Raw genomic sequence first — 16,633 nt, 5'->3', positions numbered from 1 at the left:
CTGATTGCCAAGAAAAAAAAAAACATCTAGGCAAGAAGGACAAAAATGTTCTTGAATCCTGGATACTGCCAAACAGTGAGTTTAACATTTCAGAGGTGAGACTATGTTACAGCTAACATTTTAGGGAGGCTGTGGAAGTCAGGAGTGAGCCATGATCTAGGCATCAATATAGAGGAGGCTCTGGTTAGACATACTTCATAGATGCTCCACTCCTTGCTCCACCAGTTACCAACAAAGCCATCAACTCTTAAGGACAGCATCTGTCTTAAACTAAAGATTCAGGATCTGCAGTGTCACAAGCACAAGCTGTGTCCACAGCACGAGTGCTTGGCACCAGATGGTATTTTGAGTGTGAAGCTTTATTTTGCATTCATTTACAACTTTCATTGCTCACAACTAATGCATGGCCTTTGAAGTTAAACTACTTTCTAGATTCCCTGCTGTTATTTAAAACGCTGCTAGGAAGGAGAGAAATAGCTCAAGAGTAGTTCAGGGGTTAGTGAGTTCAAGCTCTTTTGAACTAAGAAAATGAAGGAATCTCCTCCACTACGCCTTTGGCCAGAAGAGTCTTTTCAAGAACTTACAAGGCCTTTTAGTGGCTTCTAATGAATGCTGACTGTTGAAGTCCAGCATCAATAACAGGAAATAGCAGGAAACAGAAGCACCAAGTCAGCAGTACCAGCTAACCACATTTTGATAGCACATGCAGGAATAAAGGCCCCATCTTTAATTAGATCATAGACTGCTAAATCTTTACTTTCACCTGATTTTTTTTTTTTTTTTTCTGGTATGTTTAACATCATTGGCCTCATGCTTGGATTCATTTAGACTCACTGACTAATTAGGTGGCCTATGACCTTAATACATTTACATTACCAGGAAGGGGTAGTTTATACCAGTCTCTTAGTCATAGAAATGACTCATGATATCCACCCACACTAACCTTTGTTCAGTCTCTCCAAGTATGCCAGGGTTTGTCAGCCTCTTACAAATGGAGTTTTGTGATTCCCTCACTGAGAGAAGGACATCAAGGAAGTCTGACTGCAAGAACAAGCTGCCTATGCAAGACACAAAACAATAACAGTGACCTTGAGAAGCTGAGGACTTGTATTCTCCAAGTGCATGATGTACTGCTAGAGGGAAGTGTCTCACGTGATCTGAAGTGAGGTAAGAGTACAGAATGGGGGAGCTGGGCTTGTTCTCTTCTCACATGTTGCCTGACAGCCTCTTTGGGAAAATACACTTAGAGGAATTTCCATGCACAGATAACAGCAAAGAGAATATAGGGATTTTCTTCTGTATATAAGCATTTTGCTACATGCAAAGGGCAACAAAAGTACTGAAGCAAATACAGAAAGAAGATAAATCCTAAATACAATCCCTACATATTTTATTTCCTACGTACCCTAGGGAGTCTTTCTTCGTTACTACTTCTGGAGCTGAATGCTTAAGAGAGAATAAAAAGCTATTTTAGTATTTGAGTAGTGTATCACTTTGGACAGAAGAACAAAAACACTCAGACCAACCATAACTTGAGCTGGCAGAACCTTGAAACTTCCCAAATTCTGATGCAGACCACAGGACTAACTGAAGCCCTTCAATATTACAGAATCACAGAATCACAGAATGGCCAGGGTTGGAAGGGACCTCAAGGATCATGAATCTCCAACCCCCCTGCCACAGACAGGGCCACCAACCTCCCCATTTAATACTAGACCAGGCTGCCCAGGGCCCCATCCAATCTGGCCTTGAACACCTCCAGGGACGGGGCATCCACAACCTCTCTGGGCAGCTGTTCCAGCACCTCACCACTCTCTCTGTAAAGAACTTCCCCCTGACATCAACCTAAATCTTCCCTCCCTCAACTTAAAACTATTTCCTCTTGTCCTGCTGTTATCTATCCTTTCAAGAGTTCATTCCCCTACTGTTTGTAGGCTCCTTACTGAAAGGCTGCAATGAGGTCACCCTGCAGTCTTCTTTTCTTCATGCTGAACAAGCCCAGCTCCCTCAGCCTGTCTTCGTAAGGGTGGTGCTCCAGTTCCCCGATCATCTTTGTGGCTCTCCTCTGGACCCTCCCCAACAGCTCTCTGTCTTCCTTGTCCTGGGGGCTCCAGACCTTGACACTGTACTCCAGATGGGGCCTCACAAGGTCAGAGTAGAGGGGGGACAATCACCTCCCTATCTCTCCTGGCCACCTCTCTTTTGATGGAGCCCAGGATACCATTTGCTTTCTGAGCTGCAAGAGCACACTGCTGGCTCATGTTAAGCTTTTCATCCATCAGGACCACCAGGCCCTTCTCCACAGGGCTGCTCTCAAGGACCGCTCCTTCAAGTCTGTATGGATGCCTGGGATTCTTGTGGCACAGGTGCAAAACCTTGCACTTTGCTGTGTTTAACCTCATTAGATTCACCCAGGCCCACTTTTCAAGCCTGTTGAGGTCCCTCTGAATGGCATCCCTTCCTTCCACTGTGTCAACTGCACCACTCAGCTTGGTGTTATCAGCAAACTTGTTGAGGGTGCACTTGATTCTATCATCAGTGTCATTGACAAAGATGTTAAAGAGCACTGGTCCCAAGACAGATCCCTGGGGGATGCCAAGCTGTTTATTACTAGCCTCCACGTGGACATACAACCATTGATGACTACCCTCTCTGCAGCCTTTCAATCAGTTTCTTATCCATCAGATGGTCCACTCATCAAATCCACATCCCTCCAATTAGGAGATAAGGATGCGGTGGAGGACCATGTCAAAGGCCTTGCTCAGGTCCAGGTAAATGACACCAGTTGCCTTCCCTTTGTCCACCAATGCCATCACTCCATCATAGAAGGCCACCAGATTGGTTAAGCATGACCTTACCCTGGTGAAGCCATGTTGGCTGTCTCAGATCAAACATTCATTCTCATGTGATCAAGCATGTCATCTGTTCCATGATCTTCCCAGGCAGAGGTGAGAGTCACAAGCCAGTAGTTCCCCAGGTCCTCCTTACTCCCTTCCTTGTAAATGGCAGTGACGTGACCCTCCAGTCATCTGGGACCTTACCTAACACCCACGACTTTTCAAATATGATGGAGAGTGGCTCAGCAACCACCTCAGCCAGCTCCTTCAGAACCCTGGGATGCACGCCATCCACCTCATAGACTTGTACACATTCAGTCTCATGAAGCGGTCCCAGAATTCCTCTGCCTTTACAGTGGGGAGGGATTTACTGTCCTGGTCCCCACCTAGAGGTTTAGGGATGCAGGGCTCAGGGACATGAGAAATGCTAGAATCCTGGCCACCAGTGAAGTTTGAGGCAAAGAACTCATGCAGTACCTCAGCCTTCTCTTCCTCTGTTGAAGCCAGTTCTCCTTTCACTTTTACCAAAGGAGGTGCATTCATTTCGGCCTGTCTCTTTTGGCAAATGTGCCTGTTGTTTTTCCTATTGTTTTTCACATCCCTCACCAAGTTCACTCTTCCAAAGTTCAGGCTCCTGATGCCACTCTTTGCCTGGCCCCCATCCATTGAGATCACAAACTCAACCAGGGCAAGGTAACTGCAGCCCAGGCTGCCTCCTACCTTAACACCTTTAATGATTTCCTCAGCATTGTTGAGCAGCAGGTCCAGCAATGCTTCACCTCTGTTCAGTTTGACCAATATCTGGACTGGAAGGTTATCATCAATGGATTCCAGAGGTCTCCTGGACCTCTTGCAGCTTGCCATGTGGTCTTTCCAAGAGATATCTGGATGGTTGAAGTCCTCCATTAGGACAAGTGCCTGTGAGCACAATGCCTCCCGTATCTGAAGCAAGAAAGCCTCATCAACAGTTTCCCCTTGATCAAATGGCCTGTAGTATATGCCTATTACCAGCTGGCCTTTGTTAGTCCCATCCCTAATTCTAACCCACAGGCTCTCAACCTGTTCCTGACTCTTTCTCAGAGGGAGCTCCTCACAGTCTATCTACTCTTTGATCTGGAGGGCAACTCCCCCACCCTTCCTACCTCGCCTATCCCTTCTAAAGAGCCAATATCCCTCAGTGGTGCTATTCCAGTTATGGGAGTCATCCCACCATGTTTCCATGATAGCAACAAGGTCATAACTTTCCAAGTGCATCACAGTTTCTAGCTCATCCTGCTTATTTCCCAGGCCGTGTGCATTGGTATAAAGGTACTTCAGCTAGACTTTCCATCTCACTGCCTTTATAGAGGATCTAAGATCCCCTAGAACAGCAGCATCTCTAGCATTTCCCTGCCTAGTCCATCCCTTTGTACTCCACTGTCTTTGTACTATCAAATTTGGTACAAGCCCTCAAATGACCTGCTCAATCCCAGCGGCCTTCATTTTGTCCCCTTCCCCTTCATACCTAGTTTAAAGACCTTTCAATGAGTCCTGCCAGTTGCTTGGCTAAGATCCTCTTACCCCTTGGATTTTTACTCTGAAGAACGAGATCATCATAAGCAAGAAAAGCTCCATTCAAGATAGCTAGTTTCATAAAGGATCTGTCTTCCTCTTCTATTTTTATGTGCAAGTGTACTGGTTAGGATAATTTGTTAAAACCACTGCTAGCATCCCTGAATGCAGCCTTGGCAAGGAGTTTGCCTACTAAAAGTGTTTGTCTCAGCACATACTCACTGTCACGCTTTATCATATATGTCTCAACCCACCAAGCAGCCAAGCCATCATCACAAGTTTAATTTTCAGACAGGTCTCAAGAGATTAAGGGATTGGCCAGCTTGTATAAGTTTGCAAAAGCAGGCAGAAGACAGTGCAGTAAGAGAACGAGTGGAGGGAGATCTTGCTGTTTTTCTGGGGCAAGCTGCTTCCATATCTCAGCAGTTCATTGATTTGCTGTGATCTGAGCAAGTACTTCATCACCTGGCAGCTGAAGAACCTTTTTAGATCCAGTTTGGGAAACTTATTTTATACAGATTTGAAAGTTAGACAAAGACCTTAACCTCTTTAGAATATGTGATAATGGAGCCAAGCATTGTTACAGATAAAGCCCAAAACTCTCCTATATTTCTGAAAACACTCAAGAAGTTAGAACATGAGCAGGGCTGCTGAAAGATATTCAGTGGTAAAATCTGCATATGAAAATACGCAAATATATTCATATTTTAATGTACTGATTTTTTTTCAATTAAATGATTCATACTAAAAACTCTCATGAGTTGGAAACAATATTCACTTCCTTTCAAATCAGAAGAAATTAAAATAAATATAATTCAGTCTTACTGTTTATCTCATCAGCCAAGAAAGGAGGACAGGGAATGGATGAAATAAGAAAGAATCCACAAAAACTAATTATTTCTGAATCAAGAAATATTTTTTACTTCAAATCATTTCATTAAATGTATCAGAAAATTACACAAACTATTCTCAGAAAAATGAGAGGCTGTCAGTTTGTTAAAAACACTTGACAATCAAGATTTTCTGCTATTTGTCTTCTGATCTTAATTTTGGCAATTTTACATATCTCAAATTAAGATCTTTGTTAGAAGATGGATCAGTTACTCAGTTGCACCTGAATAGTTGTATCACAAACTTAAAACTCTCTCATGACCCCTGGATGAAAAGTGTTTTCATTTCCAAAATAAGGCTTTTTTGTCCTACTTGTCATATAAGCTTGTGCTATGCTCGTACATTTTAAAGATCATTTTGCTCAAGACAAAATTACATGCTCAGGACTGCAACATTTGTTCTGCCACAGAAGACATTTCATCTCTTAGAAATGATACTCTGTTTCACTGCCCTGAATATCACATACCTTGACATGCACAGCAGAGATACAAGGTAGAGTAGCCCAGAATTCGGAAAAGAATCTCCGAAAGGAAGTTTGGCTCAGAATGAGCTCTTTAGGAATATTACAGTGCGTCTGCAAATTAATTAATTAGCTGATGAGCTGTGCAAATTTGTTAACTAAAAAAAATCTGTTCTGCATTTCCACCAATACATTGTTGTCATCTCAAAAAAAATTATCACCACTCTGGACATACAGACAACTCTTCTGAAAGCTAGGATTCCTGACATAAGAAGAGCACCTGCAGATCTCAGATATCACTGGGAAAGGAAGAACGTGAGGAAGGAAAGGAAGGAAAGAAGGAGGAAATGGAAGGAAAGAAGGAGGAAATGGAAGGAAAGAAGGAGGAAATGGAAGGGAGGAAGGGAGGAAGGGAGGGAGGGAGGGAGGGAGGGAGGGAGGGAGGGAGGGAGGGAGGGAGGGAAGGAAGGAGGGAAGGAGGGAAGGAGGGAAGGAGGGAAGGAGGGAAGGAGGGAAGGAGGGAAGGAAGGAAGGAAGGAAGGAAGGAAGGAAGGAAGGAAGGAAGGAAGGAAGGAAGGAAGGAAGGAAGGAAGGAAGGAAGGAAGGAAGGAAGGAAGGAAGGAAGGAAGGAAGGAAGGAAGGAAGGAAGGAAGGAAGGAAGGAAGGAAGGAAGGAAGGAAGGAAGGAAGGAAGGAAGGAAGGAAGGAAGGAAGGAAGGAAGGAAGGAAGGAAGGGAGGAAGGGAGGAAGGGAGGAAGGGAGGAAGGGAGGAAGGGAGGAAGGGAGGAAGGGAGGAAGGGAGGAAGGGAGGGAGGAAGGGAGGGAGGGAGGAAGGGAGGAAGGGAGGAAGGGAGGAAGGGAGGAAGGGAGGAAGGGAGGAAGGGAGGAAGGAAGGGAGGAAGGAAGGAAGGAAGGGAGGAAGGGAGGAAGGGAGGAAGGGAGGAAGGGAAGAATAAGAAAAAGAAAGAAAATAAGAAAGAAAAAGCACTTTATTCCTGCTAAAATTCCACATATATGCAGGTCTCAAAGCAGCCCCTCTTAGACCTTTTGAATCACTGTTCAGAAATATTTAGCTCTTTCTGTTGCCAGGGGCTGAAACACAGAAGGGAATTCAGGACACATGGAGATGGCCCAGTATTTCAGGCCTAAGTGCTAAATTGCTGCAGAGGGGCTATCCTAAATTATTTGAACATACAAATGCACACACACATTCACACATCCACAATAAAACAGTTTAAGAGATGTTGAAGGCAATCACAGAATGAGGGTGATGTCTATATTTTTATAAAGAAGAGGAAACTCGTAGAGAAGATTTATGAAGAACTGGAGCTAGCAAAATCAATACTTTCTGAAAGCTTGCTAACTAGCTTGTCTAACGGCTATTTGGTCATTGCCTTGGCACTTAGCTTAACAAAATCACCTGGCTTCTAGATCCTAAAGATGATCTCAAAAGAATAAGGATATTATGTATGTGATAATGTATTTTATGCCCTCTTAAGGACCAAAACTGATAAACTAAGTGTCAGTTGGATATTAGCAGAAATTAACTTTTAAAGCAGAACTTAATTTCAAACTTCTGGTTTAAAGGAAGAGAGCAGTTAAAAAAAAATTATGAACTGGAGATGAGGGACAAGGTACAGCAAGATCTCATGAAATTATTAAGCAACAGACAAGGAACAGAGACAAAAACAAACTAGTCAGAGGCAGACCCATAGTAATTACCAAATCAAGCATGTGGTCTTTAGAATGAGTGGGATCATTCATGTGTTACACAAGATTAAATGAATCTAAGAGTGCTATAAAACCATGTACTGCAAGTGAAAGAATTCAGAGTGAGACAAAATTCAAACTCACAAACAGTTGCTCAGTGAAATTTATTGTGAGTTCAGAGAGTGTCTCTGCTAAATTATTAAATAAAGACTTGGAATTCCTCAGTGCACAATTTAAAGCAATGAAGAAGGAAGAGATACAATAAACCAGAATAAAGTGGAAGAGAATACACAAAACTCGGCTTGGTTCTGGGGCTAGAGATAGCAGCCTGAATCTTCTCAGAGTCCCTGGATGTTTGCATGCATTTACAGAATAATAGAAAATCCAGCGAACAAAGAGCAAGGGTAGGAGGGGAAGAAACATAGTGCCATGAAAGGCAAAAAGGAGCAGCATGGAGAAGGAAGAAGAATATCAGAAGGGATCACAAGAAGGAGGCTGATATTTGGAAGAAACAGGTAACCACTGTCATAGCAGATACAAGCAACACGTCCTCCTGTTAGCACATCATGTCCCCATGGTCCATTCATGCACCTTGCAGACCTTTGTCTCCATCGAGACAAGTGACTGCAGTGATCTGTAACATATCGCTTCAGCCCCTGATTCCCCAAAGCAACCCTCTCACTGAACTCCTGAGTTTAACAGTGTCTCCGACTATTTGCAGTGTCAGGAGGGCTGTTATGGTCTGCACGTTAATATGTGTGCCAGAATGCATGCACGCTGTCACACTGCAATTTTCCACCTCCTTATGTTCTGCTGATTCCTTGCAAAACCTGCACACCTCAGGGGACTCTGTACACACCTTCAGTAGTTCGTCATCAATTTAAGTTTCAAAAAAGATGTATGCATCACCAGGGAGAGCACAGCTAGCAGAAGTTTGCTTCACAACACAGTCATGTGCATAAACTGGATGCAGACAACAATAAAAAGAAAGCATTTCAAGCTCTGATGACAGAGAAGTGAAGTGCATGTCAATGAGATGTTGTGGTTCTTCTGCCATTGCCAAATCAAGGTCATGAAGACAAATCCTCTGGTTTATTAATGCTCTTTTCAATGTACCACATTAGATCCAGCCAGTGACTCCTGGATGAAGTTACGCATCACACAGGACTCCTCTGTGCCTTGTGCCTTAAAGTAGCAGCATTTAGTACACGGCTTGCATGCATAGCAGCAGGAAGAATGCTGATCCAAATCCCTTGTGTTCACCCCAAGTTTACTATATTCCACATACCCTGAATTGTCTGCTCTTGCCAATGGTATATAAAGAGAGAAAAATGCAAACATGGGCATTTTTCAAATCCCAGTTTTGCATTCACTAGCCTTTCTACAAAACATGGTTTTATTCTAGAATGAATAAAAAAATATCTACTGTATGGGTAATTCAAGCAGAGTAAAATTTTGTAGGGCAAAACCTAATTTCAGGTGATCTGAGACTGAAAGTGAAGTTCTATTACTCTGAATGGCTTCTTGTTGATGCTTCTTTCCTTGTTGAAGTATAAAGAGAACGTGTAATTTGTGTCCACTTCTGAAACACAAATTGCTGCCTGTTTACAATTTGTCTTACTAGGTTAATTATATATATATACAAAGATGGAATTAAACACTTTCATTTATGTAAGCCTAAAAAAAGCTGTGAAGTGATGTAATGTAGTCACATCCCACATCAGTCTATTTATATGAGGAAATACAGTTATTGTGATGAGAATTTCCAGGTTTACATTTGTTATCTTCCATGTGCTCATTCTACAAATATATAAATACAGAGAAATTAGGGACACGAAGCCTCCACAGTTCTCTCTCATGTTAATGTATTTTAGAGCATTCCCTACAAATTCCCTGATTTTAAACTTAATTCACCCTACAGTGTTAATAACCAGTTAAACAGTGTCTATTCAAATACCACACACTGCTTATGTTCTGACGTCTACAAAGGGAAGGTAGAGACATTCTCAGTGTCAATAGGCCATGACTTCCACAAAGCCTGTGCACACTGGCTGAGAGAGTGACCACCCACAGTGACACATTTTTACTCCAAAGATGCAAGGAGGCCTACACCAGTGACCTTTCCTGGAGACCAGGAGAATAAGGCTCAGTAATTCAGGATTTAGTCATTCAGAGAAGTTTTTTGGCCTCAGTTAATAAAGGGCCTCGCTAATCCAAAAGCTACAAACCTAACAAGATTCCTGATCTAGCAGGCGCAATGCTTCAGGGAGGAGTTGGGATTTTGCTTCATTTAATGAGGAATTTATGCTGTTTTCAATGCTGTTTGCTAAAGCCCTTGGATACAGTCGCCAAATTCTTGCAACCTCCAGCACCACACAACCTGCTCTGGGGGTGCAGAGATGCTGCACAGTCTTCTAGCAGCTCACCCATGTGAAGAACAATGGCCGAGAGAGAAAAAAATCATGAAAATGTTCACCTGGCCAGCTCATTCTGTTTGTGAAGAATACACATATGCTATAACCTATTGGCAGCAGCAAGCACGTTTCCATACACATCCCTTCTGCAGGAAGAATTATTGCCAAAAATATAACGTGTTATGCAAACAACTTAGTCACCCAAAGAGCTTTATAAATGCGTAATAAGAAGATAACACTGAGCAATAAAATATACTTTACTGAAGTAGCATGAAAACATATGGCCTTCCATTCTGCCTTTAGTACAGTAGCAGAACCAGCCTAGTGAACCAGGTCAGCCAGCCCTACAGCCCTACACATTTTTGCATAAGAATTTCACACAAGTATACTATCTAAACCATTTCCTAAGGACATCTTCTATTACTGAAGTCACCCAGCCAGAAAGCACAATAATGCACACAGTTGCTTTTGGAAGGGGGGCAGTGGGGGAGAACTGTGTTAAGCAGAGGAGGTTTTCTAATCTTTTGTGGAAACAGGAGAACACTCAGTAAGTATGTAGCTTGGAGAAATAATAGCATTGCAATTCTGGGCTTTTGGGAGAGCCTTCCAGCCAAGTACTTCGTAATCTGCTGAAGAACTGCACTGGTTGCCAAAAGGTTTAGTACATACGTATATGTATACATATATAATGTGCCTCTGTGTGTATGTGTGTGTATATATATATATATATATATATATATACGTATATATATATATATATATATACGTATAAAAACCCAATCCAATCCTACTCTTTTTATGAAGAGTTTAGCCCGTCTAGACTGTGGAACAGACCTACATTCCTTCGAGGCTTAATTCAAGATAGCATCCACAGTTGTAAAGCAATGAGGAAACTCAAGCACCAGGATTATATGAGCAATCAGGTATGACACGGTCGTGGTTATTTAGAAGTAATCACACTTCTAGCCATTTACAGACACTAGGATCCCCCTCCTCTTTCCAGTGATGTAGACATAATAGTGAGCTATGGCATTTGAGAGAAAGAGAGCGAGCGAGGGACCAGCCACACGCCTTGTTCTGCATCTCTCACCCGCTCACCCTCAGCTGTAGCAGGTATGAGATAATGGGTGCTGACCTGCAATTTCAGACCAACAATGTTCCTTTACACCTCTCCTACACCATCTACATTCTTCAATGGCCTATTAAAATGTCTCATTTTAAGCAATTTGATGAAATAACAAATAGAAAATCTGAGAGGAAAATGGAGAAAAATCAGCTTCGGCTGAGGAAAGTGAGATCAGAACCAAAAGCCCTCAGAGGACACAATTAGAGCTAAATAGGGCAAAATGAAAGAGCGATGTCAAATTAAGCTCTTGGACTTTGCATGAATCACTTATGTAATCAGAAGGGAACTGAGAGAGGAACTGGTGGCCTTGCAGATGATGGGGGAGAAAGTTAGGGAGTGTGAGGGCACGCATGTGTGTGTTTGTAAGCCTGTGGTTGTGTGCTTGAGCACACAATGAAAACTAGACTGGCAGCTAAAAACGCCAAAGGCAATCAAAGAAGACAAAAGTGGAGTAAGGAAAATGGAATAGAAATAATAGAAAACTCAATCAATGGTGATGTGGTGTGGAACAGAAACAACTGGAGAGTTTTAGACTATGTGGAAAAGAAGATGAAATAGGGTGAGAACTAAAAGTGCAGAAGCTAGAAAACAGAAAATTATTATTCAAAAAATGTTACCAGGAATCTTCATTTTATGTTCTTCAAATGGCTATCCTTTGAGGGGTAAACCCAACTATAATGAGTCTTGCTCATATTTCCCTCCTGATTCCTAAGATTATTTCCTTGCTATTTCACAAATGCACATGCAAAGAAAGCTTCCAGGAGTAATTTTCCTGATTCAAGTGAACATCATATAACCAGAAACAGACTGAAGATGGGGAAAAACATAAGTTGGGAGGAGAGCATCATCTTATATAATCATAATGTAAGTTAGATCTAAATTCAAATTACATTTGACCTGAATCACAAGTATAAGCTGCAGAGGCAGTCGTTGTTTCATGTGTGACAGAGAAAGTCCAGACTGACTTATTTAAAGCTGCCCTTAGTCATTTTGCTCTATACAAGCTGTGACTCCCTGACCTACTAGAACACCAGTAGCTGAAAACAAATAGATTAAAATATTCAAAATTATGAACAGTAAGGAAAAAAATATTTACGAGCCATCACCTGAGCAGATAAACCATTTTGACTGGTTGTGACTTCCTCAGATTTCTAAAACCATGAATTTTTGATGCTTGTCGTATCAACCAAAATGGATAATGACACTGGAGATTTCAGCTTTGTATTTCAGGAAATATAGAAGTTATACTCAAGTAATTTCCTGATAAAGGAACCCAGATTGTAAATACACCACTGTAGACAGCTCCTGACAGCACTGAACAGTTTACAGCAAACTTTCTGAGTGGCTTGGCCTGATACATTCAGGAAAGGCTGCTTCTTCTAGAAAATGACATCCCATTGAAAGGAGATTAGAGATCTGAATGGAGAGCCAAATGATGACTGCCTCTCAAGTTTCTCTGAAGAACAGCATGTGAATTTTTAAATATTTGTTACTTCAACACTGATGTGAAAAGAAGTTTCCTGCTCAGTAAGATGGTGTTCAACCATTATTATTTTTTTCCTTTTTTCCCTTTCTTCTTTCCATTACTCGAAAGCAAATGACCATATTTGGGGATTTGAAAGGGTAAAAAGGGACATTGGGAGCAATAAGTGATACATAGCCACATGTGTTGAAGGCAGATGAATCTCATTCCAATCCATCAGAGCAAATTCTACTTTGGCTCTACAGATGAAGTACTCTAATTTGTTAGAAGAAAATTTAGAAGGATACAAGTAGCCAGGACGAGTGCTCTACCTGATTTGAGCAGTTAGGAGGAGGAGGACAGTGAAAGGAAGTAATATATGTGTCTTCCACAGCAATCCATTGCTTGTTATAGGAAACCTTGTTAACACATGAAAGTGAGAGGTGGGGTTCAGTGATGTAAGAAGATTTTAAGAAAACAGTGCATACATGGCATGATAACTGCAAGGCAAGGGAATAGAGCAATCTGTGAACAGGCTTGGAAGCCACGAACAAAACAGGAAAGTTTTTTGTTCCTAAAAACCAAAGATAAGCATAAACATAGAAATTGCAAGGCCAGGAGAAAGGAAAAAGGAGAAAGGAAAAGATTATATAACTTTCAGTCCACAGACTGTATCACCAGTAGGTATTTAAAAAAAAAAATCATAGAAAGAAAGAAAGAAGGAAAAGCGTGATGTAATCATCTGCTCTTTACATAATTTACATTCATAGTAAGAGATCTTTCCCATGAATAAATTGCCCTCTGGACTTCCCAATGACTAGCCATGCAATTTCTAATACTGCTGTGATTTTAACGTTGGCAGCAGAGTGGAAATTGTCAGAGGAGACACTACTTCCAGGGTACGTACTGAGGAAGTAGAAGCATCTTCACCTCACAAATGCAACAGCCGTTTTAAAACATGATTCAAATTATCTCATATATTTAGATGTTTTTAGTTATGTTTAGTTATTTAGGGAAATATCAGAATTCCATGGCATGAAAGAGTAGTTCAAGAAAAAGGACCAGAGAATATCTGCTGTTACTATTTAGGAAACCTAGATTAATCTAAACAAATCCCATATGGAAGCACTATCTTCACAGATCAGTGTCACTTGCTTGAATGCCTGTATGCCTTTATGTCTGAACCAAAGTAAGAAATATAATGTGCAAGACCAAGATTTTAGCTCTTTACCTCTTCTCCTCTCAATTCTTAATCCTTTTTCCAACTTGAAATTAATTTACGTAATTTCCTGCTCCAATGGGTTTTAAGGATTAATTATACCTTTGAAAGGGATGGGAACTGTTTTGACATAAATGGGATAAAGAGAGGCAAGGGGAAAACCTGCAAATTTCTGATCCATTCCTGTGACATAAGTACAAGCAGTACCTAGTATGATACACAGAGATAGCCTAAATCCATTTACTTTCATCTCCTGTCACCCTGGCCCTCAGCCTCTGTAGATCTTAACATTTGTTGAGATCATTCATGTTTGCTAATTTGGTTTGCATTTGTTGCATCTCAATTTCATCAGGAATCCCTTGCTTCCTTTCTGAGGGTAAACTATTTTCAGAAACCTCTTTTAATTGCATTATCCTCAATAACTGCCAATGAAAGATTGCCATTAATCTGTATAGAGAAAAATAACAGATTATCCCAGATGTTTCTCACTCAGACGTGTTTAGGAAATGCAAGTTTATTCAAGGTGTTGTCTTTTGACTAGAATATTGCTAAGACTCATGTGATACCAACTTCCAGAAGCAAAGGGAGACACATATACACACGTGTCCAGCCCCCTGCTAAGACTGGACACACAGAATATTCTCATGTCAAAAACCATCAAATACGTAGAGAGAAAATGCAGCACTCTCACATTTCCCCCAGTTTATCTGTTTTTGATTATCCTTCCCTATACTTTGTAATGCTTTCTGTGTCTGGGGAAGAAGTAGCAAAAAACACATGCTATCAGCAGGCATCCACCTATGACTTGGCAGTTGCACTAACCTACATGAACTTCTATTGACATTTGTCAACTGAAAATTTGGCCTCATATTCAAGGTGGATGTACCTCATCTGAAGCCCTAGATAGCCATGAAGAGACATTATTACAGTATCAATAGCCAATGCCAAAACGACCCATCAATCAGTGGAATCAAAATGTCACGAATTTTAGACGATTACATGACATACAGATAATTATAATCCAGCCTGCATTGCTTCTAACAATAATTATAAGGATTAACATACTATTAGCATTACATTGTAAGAGTGAGGACATAACATTATCAGTATTATGGGTTTCTACTGAAAAGAAAGCTGAAATAGATGACCTCTAATCAAGAGGGAAGACAGTCTTACTGTGCTATTGGAGAAAAAAAATGTTCCCCAACATTATTTCAAACCTTGATTACTCTTCAAAATCTGTTGAACAAAGCAATGGGCATTTCCTCCCCTCCCCTCCCCTCCCCTCCCATCCCCTCCCCTCCTCTCCATGACTTTCTCCCATCAACAAGTGCCTGAGATGTAGTTTGTGATGTCACTCAGTGAGATCCTTTCACAACGTGTAGATAATTATTTGACCAGATTTCTCTACTCTGTACATCATCCACTGGCTGAGAAATTTGTGCCCTTGTAAACTGAGGTAGCATAAGAATATAGCATAAGAATACACATGTTTTGCTGGTACCAGTCCTACTATTTGAGAGCAGTTTAAGAACAGACCCAGTAAGTCCCTTTCTGGATGAAAACAGAACCTTGGTTGGCATAAAATGATTCAAAGTAGTAGAGAGATAGGAAGTTACACTTCTGTTAAAGTCCACTAAGCAACAGAGAAAGGAAAACAATTTTCAGCTTACCAAGGAAGCTTCTATTCTTAGTTCATTTGGAAACAAGGCAGCTGCAGTAATACTGAAACAAAAAAGGGCTAAACTTGGTTTGAAACCAGTGAAATCTATATGAATATTACAGTGTACAAAGTGAATTACTTGCACTTAGTCTCAGCTGAACATGGTGTTATACCAATGCATACCTTTGACTAATAATGCAAAGAGAGTGCAAATACTGGTTTGTAGAACAGGCTATCAGATATAAACACTACATGACAGTGTCTTGGTCCTAGGGACAGTGATTATCATACAAAGGAACATCTGCTATTTCAGCTCTGGTAAAAGAAAATAGATCACCAAGCTCAGGGACTTCACTAAAATGCATGTTTGTTTCAAAAGGCTGATTTACTGACTGAGTCAAATCTTCAGATGGTGTATGCAGAATTCTGTCGAAGTCAGAGGAGTCACACCAATCTAAAGCACAAATTCACAAAGCACATAGTCTGTTGTAGATAAATACGGACAGAAGCCTCCTTCCTCTGTATCACCTACACACTGTGGTGTTTATTGTATGACAAACCATTGGGGATATTCAGTCTACTAGAATGCCATTTCAGTTAATGCATGCCAAGATCTCCAGTTTCAGAGCCTTGCTGACAACCTACAGCAACTCTGCCTTTAAATGATAGGTCTGCGAAGAAGGCTGCAATTCCAGAAATGTATTCTCTTAGATCAGATAGGACAAAGTCCTGAGCTCATGAATAGTCTCAGTATATCGCTCCAGCAACCACAGGCATTTCAAGGCGTTTCTGCAGAGTGACCACAGTCCATGAATATCTCAAGGAAAAGCAGACACAGGTGAGCTGTTGAATCTTCTGAGGCTAAGTACCTTCTTCACAGTTACACACAAAAACAAACCCCAGCTCTAACTCCGGTCTTGGATAAATTGCAAAATGGCTTCTTATTATAATTGCCAAAATCCCAGCGGTACACATAATTGAATTAGGGGGTGTCTCTACTTGCATACTTAGCGGCTGTAGAGCTGTCTTCAGCTTCAGTCTGTGGTCCTGTAATCAGTGTCCAGAACATGCACAAGACGCCCTTTAATTCAGTTATAAGTAGCCCTTGGGGAACCATAGAATTAAACAGTATCATAACGTTCTAAACATGGTCTGTACAAGGGCTAATTCCATACTCCCGTTCAATAGAGGATTTCTCAGCCTCATCAAAGTTTTATGCTAAAATTTTGGCTAATATTTTAAAAGCATGTTACTTCATTTGACCTAAATGACTTTTGCACATGTTCATTTCCATTTTACTC

The sequence above is a fragment of the Tympanuchus pallidicinctus genome, unplaced genomic scaffold (assembly GCF_026119805.1).
Source record: "Tympanuchus pallidicinctus isolate F22 unplaced genomic scaffold, pur_lepc_1.0 scaffold4, whole genome shotgun sequence".
Classification (NCBI taxonomy): domain Eukaryota; kingdom Metazoa; phylum Chordata; class Aves; order Galliformes; family Phasianidae; genus Tympanuchus; species Tympanuchus pallidicinctus.
The sequence above is the reverse complement of the archived record's forward strand: the minus strand, read 5'-3'. Positions refer to the sequence as shown.